Consider the following 8622-nt stretch of genomic DNA (forward strand, 5'->3'; position numbering starts at 1 on the left):
TCGTTAATTGTTCATCTAGATCCAGAGACATTCCAAAATTCCTTGGGGGACCGATGCGCACCCATAACCCACGAAAATATTTCAGGCTACAGAATTTTTCTCGTATTCGGATATTCACTCCTCGAAATAATACATTAAGGTGACACATCTCGGAATCATAACATGGAAGACACAATGGCCAGCTTGTGCCCCTACTCACGATTTCAAAGGCACTAATCTGCTAAAATAATGAACGTACAAAGTCAATCTTCTTATTTTAAGCTTTCTGCCAGTGCACAAAGCTGAAATAGAAATTGCACTGTAGTTTGATGCTTCTTTCGCGAGATTTGTGCCTTCAATGTTTTGGTACATTATTGAATTCTGATTCCAAGCTGTTTCACCTTAATGCGAGTATGTTGTGAAAAAATAAAGCAATTTGGGGTTTGAACGGGGTTGGTGGTCTGATGGCTACCGCTTCTGCTTCATAAGCAGAAGGTCATGGGTTCAATCCCAGGCCCGTCCCTTTTCTCGTACTTTGTAGTTGTATGTCTCTCACTTGCTTCTATCTTCCATTCTCAATCTATCACACTCAAACTATTCGTTCATAGCAAACGCTAGAACCAGAGACGGACAAGAAACCGTTTCCCTAACGCTTCCATTCTTCCACGCGCATGCCTTTCCTTACGCCTGATTCATAGGCAGTCTGCTAACCACAAAAGCAAACCTCTCTGCCAAGGCCTTTCCCCCAATCCATACACTCCCGCATGAACTGGCGTAGATACAGTGGTATATAGGTATACGTGGGAGCCAGTATAATGCATCATCAATTCCTCCCCCTTCCCCACATTGGTCTGTATTCTGACGTGGCAGGCACCATTGTCGCCTAAAAATAGAAGATCACTTATACACTGAGGATGCCTGTTAGTGCCAAGCAGTTTTTCGGTTGCTTCCTTGTGTAAGTGCAGCTGATCTGGCAATACTGGAGTAGCATCCACGGGCGGCCAATCAAGCTCAAGCTCAAAAAATAAAGCAATTTGGTGCAGCTGTCTTTGAGTTATTAGCATTTATGTTTCTGGTACTACGCTGGACAAATAAAGATCTTGAAAACTCTTAAAAACCTTATATCGTAATTTTCAGATTTCTCCAAGAATACTGAACCGATTTGTATGATTATTTCAGAGTAGCTCCTTATTACCTAGCATTGTATAGTACACATTTTTTTTTGATAAATTTACCAAAAACAAAATCAGTGTCCCATAATGAAAAGTAACCGCATATTTCCGCACCGTATAACACAGGCCTTCCTTAGTCGAGTGGTTAGTGTCCGCGACTACAAAGCAAAGCCATGCTGAAGGTGTCTGGGTTCGATTCCCGGTCGGTCCAGGATCTTTTCGTGAAGGAAATTTCCTTGACTACCCTGGGCATAGAGTATCGTCGTGCCTGCCACATGATATACGAATGTGAAAATGGCACTTTGGCAAAGAAAGCTCTCAGTTAATAACTGTGGAAGTGCGCATAAGAACACTAAGCTGAGAAGCAGGCTCTGTCCCAGTGAGGACGTAATGCCAAGAAGAAGAAGAAGAAGATAACACAGAAAATAAATTTTCTTGGAAAGATATAGTAGTGAAAAGCAAATTGTGAAAGTTTCATTACGATTTGACCATGTTCCAATCCGCTGGAATTTTTTGAATATTTGTATGGACAACGAGTTTGGAAACTTCACGGGCCATTTTCCCAATGCCTACTTTTTACAGATGGAACTGACTTGCGATTCACGGCAGTTCATGACATTTAATAGTAGTTTACGGAACAAGTTGCAGAATGATGATTTTTACAGCACGAGTTGTAAATTTATCGTACGAGGCTTGCCGAGTAGGATAATTACGACGAGTGCTGTAAAAATCGAGTTCTGCAACGAGTTACGTACAACATTTTTTGCAATTTCGTAGAAGACTACTTGAGGGTATCGGAAATTATATCAGAATGCATTCACCATCATTTTACAATTTCTGAAAAATCGTTGTGTTAACTCAAAACAGTTGCGTAATGAATCATTACAGCACTGGTTTCAGTTGCGTAATGACTATTCCCGCACTGCATACTTCAGTACAGGAAAGTAGGCCGTTTCATGACAGATTGGCGTGATGAAAATCAGCCTATTACGATGAGAAATTGCAAAAACAATCTTTCGCTTAATTATGGTATAATTGTCTGTCGTTATGTTCTGAATGACCTCGATGGTTTACGCATGAGTTTGTAAAGTAAACTCATATTTCCACTAAAATATACAAGTTATTTTCCATAATGGGAAGACACTAAAATTTTTAAAAATTACCAGGAACTCAAAAGTGCTTATTTGAGACTGGAATTTTGTACAACTCATATCGCATACTGGGTGAATAGTCAGAAAACAATTCTGATACAAATTTCATTGCTACTACATTATGAGGCTCAGGTTTAATCTCAATGTGACTGTTATGCGGTTATATTTAGCAATGTGACAAAACAACTTGGTATTTTTTTTTTCGAATTTTCTAGAACGAACTCATACATTTCTGTAAGTTGATCGAAACTATTTATCATTTGATGACACTCCCGGTATTAACTCGAAATTGTCTAAAATGTCGAATGTCACAAATATGCAGTTATGGGCACTACAGCGCATTACCACAACGAGTTAAGAATAACAGAATGTCCTGAAGATTCAGGTTTATGAAATCAGTTTCACTTAATACATGTTTGCCAAGTAATCGGAATAGCAGTTCCGCGAAAACTAGACAGTTACATATCAGATGATACGAAGTTCCGGAGATAATCGGAATCACGAACAAATGAGTCAGCACGCTGGACACTTGCCATGTGATAGTTGAGTCGACAGTGGCCAGTCAACACTCTGACCAAGAGACTGCAATTCTGCTTTGACGGATTTGTTAAATATACTTTACCACCTTTGAGGATGGCTCAGTAAAGTACAATTTTGTTTGACGAAATGACTCCAAATTATTCCAATCTTGCACGTGCTGAATTGCCGCCCAAGAGTTTCTGAAACTTCACACAGCGCTTCGAAAATGGAATGGCTGGTTTAGAGTCAATAAGGTCATGCGATACTTCATTGCTAGTTAAACCATTAGTTAATTCATTCCCAGCGATGGGAGAGTAGCCAGGTACCCATACAAGGTTACAGAGTTGACTGAATTCAGTTCTTTAATTTGAGTTCGACATGCGATAACAAGCCTAGACCTTTAGTTGACCGAAGCAAGAGTTTTCATAGCAGCCTTACTACCTGACATACTTCTTTACAAATACCCAGACGTCCACTCTTTCCACGAAGGGAGTTGTGCGGTAAATTTCGTATAAGGAAAGTGACAAGCATTTGTGAGATCACTTGGAGTAAGGACAATTGGTCGGTGTTCAGACAGACCAGACTAGACGATATTTTGGTGTCCTAAAGATATGATGAGGACTTCATTAATTTTTATTTTTCCGATGCTATTTTGATACAGATGTACCATCAAATAGATAAGTTCCTTAATTACAGCAAATAATGCAAGTAATTTGACATTTCTAAAGCCTGGGGTACGTGTCCCTAAAACCATTAAAAAGCACTTGGTCCAGTCTGTCTAAACACCGACCAATTTTATCCAAGTCACCAGAAGTGGAAACATGCAAATCACTAGAATTGTCAGTGGACGGAGGGAATCCATGAAATTCACAACCAATTCCCAGTTTGTAGAGTATAACAAATACGGCGCCGGCTACGTCGTTACGGTCATCGGGGAAGGGAAGGATCCTTTCCACGACAACTGTGGAGATGTAGAAGATTCTTCGGTCTCTAGTAACAATGGTTAGACAACCATTGTTACTAGAGACCGAAGAATCTTCTACATCTCCACAGTTGTCGTGGAAACGATAGTGGGTTAGTGGGATAAGGTAAGGATCCGGGAGTTATCACTGGTTGGTGATGCGATCCATGATATATTCACGCTTAACCGGATTCGATATATGATTCGATAATCGCATTGTACGCCGAACAAGTGTTCGTCACCAGCTCCCGCACGAGTAAGCGATGCAATCAATAGATCAAACACTGCTAAAGAATCATGGCAATTTTTCACTACAACGCAAACACGACGCACGACATGTATGATCCTGCCCTCATCGCCCGCCCCCCCGGAGCAAGCGTCAAGGTCGAAGGATCAAACACTACTAATCTCTTGATGGTTAGAAATAACCAAAACACAAAGTTTTAGCAGCAGAAAGGAATTTTATTAACTAGCTTGAGTGGAGGCTTGCACAGGAATGAAAAAAATTGCACCGTTGTTTATTTAAGGTGAAGCGGCGTGTAAGTCAAAGAATCATTAGAATCATCATTGATGTAATAGTAGTAGTGCCACCTTTCCATGTACATTTTCAAAACAAACAAACAAAAAATATATAATTTTTGTTTAGCATATTTTAATGTAAACACACGGGAAATTCAGTAATTTGACGAGTATTGAAAATCAAAATCTGCTGTTTAATCATACATATCAAAAGAACACATTATGATTTATTGACGAGCAACGGAATTTCTCTGTTTGATGTTGAATTCATCGCATATTCTTGTTATGCATCGGCGCTGTTTATGTTTGCAGGATATGACAGTGTTGCCAGGTGGTAGGTGACAGATTTTTCTACGAATTGTAATATGTTCGTTTTCAGAACATTTGCCGCATATTATGAAACCTTATAATTCTTCAAAAAGTTTTTTATCACAAGATAACTGATGTAATGAAATTTCTACGAGTTTTGTGATCAATTCTCATTAATTGCAATGAATTTATGGAAGGCATCCTTGGCATCACTGCGCTTCACGATCGCGATGATTGTGCACGTACGGTGGTGTCGTCGTCGTCGTCGATTTGCTACAAGTGAAAAACGCCGCCATCATATTTGATTGTTGCGGTTGATAAAACTATAAAAATTTTCAGTTCCCGTTTGAAATGTGTTCCTTTAAGGAAAGTAAATGAAAGATTTGTTTAGTGAAAGTGTTGTGAACGCAATATAAAATACAATACACTCATTTTTAATGCAGAATTACAACGGAAAAGGTAAGCACCTTCTATTTACAAGTGTAGTTGTGTGAGGCAATGAAATGCGGCATACGTTTGGAGATTTTCTATGGGAATATAAATCTCAAGTATATTATCACTAAATTGACAATTGTGTATCTGAAATTTATGATTAAATATTCGAGTACCATCTGAAGCATTTTTCTTCGAATAAAACATCCATATAATCAAGCGATGAGCCGTTATATTTTATTGATGATGCAAATACCAATACTATCATAACATTATGTTAATGTTTTTGAAAGAAGCCATTTTGTGATGACGCACCAAAAGGCCTTAAGAAAACTAAGACAATCGGTCTCCAAAGTCATCAGCACACTGCGTTACCGATTTACTCCAATATAATCGATCGTGGTATTTTTTCACTACAACGTGAACACGACGCGCGACATGTTTGATCCTAATCGCCCGCCCCCCGCAGGAGCAAGCGTCAAGGTCGAAGGATCAAACACTACTGAGGGATTCCACGGAGGCATGCAAGTCGATTCTGATCGACCATTTCAAAAATATCTGAAGCTTTGCACAGTTTTTCAGTTCCATCTAAATCGTCATTTTCCGATATCAAATCTTCAAGTTGAGTCACGACTAACTTTTCAAAAGGGTGTATGTGAAAATGGTTCAAAAATATTCAAAAAGCTGCACAGCAAAAACGGTTCGTTCGATTGTTAGACAACTAAAGAAACAAAGTTAGACAACTAAATAAACATTCCAAAAAATTTGCATTAAAGAACATCATTTTTGTCACAAAAACTCAAACATCTCAAAACACTATCGGAATACCAACGTAATTTTTTGAGGGAAAACGGTCCATTATATTAGCTATCTACCATAAAAATTTGGTGATGGTAAGCCAATAAACAAAAAAGTTATGACATTTCCAATATTTCACAAATTTGACACTTAGTGATTTTTTTTTTCATTGTTATTTTTTTTTAGGACCGTAGTTTGTTGCTGAATTTTTTGTTAAGGGTACCACATGAGGTTAACAAGTTGTTTTCATGATATTTTATTTAATTATTCATAACTATTATAGCATCTATTAGGAAGTTAGACGCGATCCAGTGTTGTGATCTAAAGTCTTGATAGTGTCATATTTTTTATTGTACGTAACTGAAGAAAAATTCTCTCAATAGTGTTGAAACCTTTTGATAAAAGAAACCTATAAGAAATCTAATATTGAAGACAAAAGCTACAAAAAAAGTTTTCTATACAGGTATACGACTAGTTTACCTGCAAAAAGTTTACCTCGTAGAGAACAAGCCGGGTCTATACCCAGGTGATCTAGTATACGTAAAGCAGGTCGGTTTTCTCGGCGCTGGTTTTCTCCACAAAGTTAAAATCTGATTACACCTGGGTATAGACCCGCCTTGGTAGAGAATAGACTTTGTTAATCATATTTGGGAGAAAGCGAGTAACTTCAACAACATCAAAAACATGATAGGTACATACCATGAACATACTCACGAAAAAGCTAAAAATATACTACTACTATGGTTATTAAAGATTTAATTGTAAAATGTTTCTTCAGTCAAGCAAACGACACCAAACTAGTCAGTAAAAACTTAAAAATGATTTTGTTTATTAAAATCTAACGAGCAACATGAGTAGTCGCTTTCTCAACTGTTGCAGGCCGTTTGCAGAAAAAAAGCGTTCGAAAGAGTTACGAAATCTCACCGAAAGCACCATAGATAAACTGAAAGCGGCTGGTTATGCTCCAATGTCTAGCTACATTGAATACAAATTTACGCATTTGTACGTCCTGCCGTTTAAACGTTGACAAACGGGCAATCTGTACATCATCGGTGGATCAGGTTGCAGGAAGTTCGAAAACAACAACAACTGAGGAATTACTAGATGCACCGACAACAACTGAGGAGTTACCAGAAGTACCAAGTGCAGATAGTCTTCCCACGGTACCATCAGCGACATCTGTTTCAACAAATCAATCAGAAGATGAGTGCATCCAGAAGGTCAACATCGAACGCTTCAACGAAGGGATAGCTGGAATAAAAGTGACTCCGATTAAATGGACGAAGATGGGTTACGTCAATTATCCCGAGAAAAAATACCGTGAAATCAACGAAGCTGTACGAAGAAACCTCTTCAAATTAGGACCTGAGGATGTGGAAAATACAGACTACGATGAGGTAATTATGAATATGAAGGAAAGGTTCTCGAATCTAGCCACGACAAGGAAAGAAAAATTATTGATTTTGTCGATGCTGCCAAGCTCGTGGTCTATTCAAGACGCCATTGATGAGTTCAAAACCAATAGAAATACAGCAAAAGAGGCAAAACAATTCAAAAATAACTGTCTTGCAACCAAAAATGCTAGGTCGAGTACTTCATTAACAGATGAGACAAAAGAAAAAATAATTCAATATTTTGAAGACGATGAAGTAAGTAGAGCTATGCCTGGCCAAAAAGATTATGTATCTGTAAAAAAAGATGGAAAGCGTCAAGCAATCCAAAAACGATTAATGATGACTACTTTGAAAGAAGCGTATACACGCTTCAAGGAAATTAACGAAAATATTAAGGTAGGTTTTTCCTCATTTGCAAGCCTTCGTCCAAGGCAATGCAAGCTTCTATCCAATTCAGGCACACATAATGTTTGTGTGTGCACAACACACGAAAATATTAACCTAATCTTACATAGTTTGAAAAGAATCAATTTATCAAAGGATATTAAAATGTTAACTGGTAGTCTTTTGTGTGAAAATACAACATCAAATTGCTATCTACGATCTTGTTCGGATTGTCCAGATTCTTCATCATTGGAAAATACTTTATTCGCTGAGTTTGAAGAAAATTATATTGATCAGTTATCATTTGAGCAATGGGTGACCACGGATAGGTGTGACCTAGAAACTATTGCAAAACCTGTAGATGAGTTTGTGTCATTTTTTTGCTTGAAATTAGAAAGTTTAATTCCTCACGACTTTATTAAAACAGAGCAATCCCGCTTTTTAAAAAATACGAAAAATACATTACAAGATGGTGAATTTTAAGTCATTTGTGATTTTTCTGAAAACTATAGCTTTGTATTGCAAGATGAAGTGCAGTCCCATCACTGGAACGTACAACAAGCTACAATTCATCCATTCGTTATTTATTTCAATGGAAGTACGCAAATTGAACATTTTAGTTTTATTGTAATTTCCGAAGATTTAAGACACGACTCAGTATCTGTAAATTTGTTCATTTCCAAAATGATTAACTTTTTACGCGTTGATAAGGATAAAGAAATCAGAAAGATATATTTCATGTCTGATGGAGCAGCATCGCAGTACAAAAACCGTAAGAATTTTTCGAGCCTATGTCAATTTAAATCAAAGTACGGAATTGATGCAGAATGGCATTTCTTTGCTACGTCACATGGCAAAGGTCCTTGTGATGCTATTGGAGGAACCATAAAGCGCATGGCCACAAGAGCAAGTTTAGCCAAAGAACGTGAGCATCCAATTAAAACTGCAAAAGAACTATTTGATTGGGCGAATCGCAGAAAAGAAGAAGATTTAACAAAATTATC

This window comes from Aedes aegypti, chromosome 2 (genome assembly GCF_002204515.2).
Source record: "Aedes aegypti strain LVP_AGWG chromosome 2, AaegL5.0 Primary Assembly, whole genome shotgun sequence".
Lineage (NCBI taxonomy): Eukaryota > Metazoa > Arthropoda > Insecta > Diptera > Culicidae > Aedes > Aedes aegypti.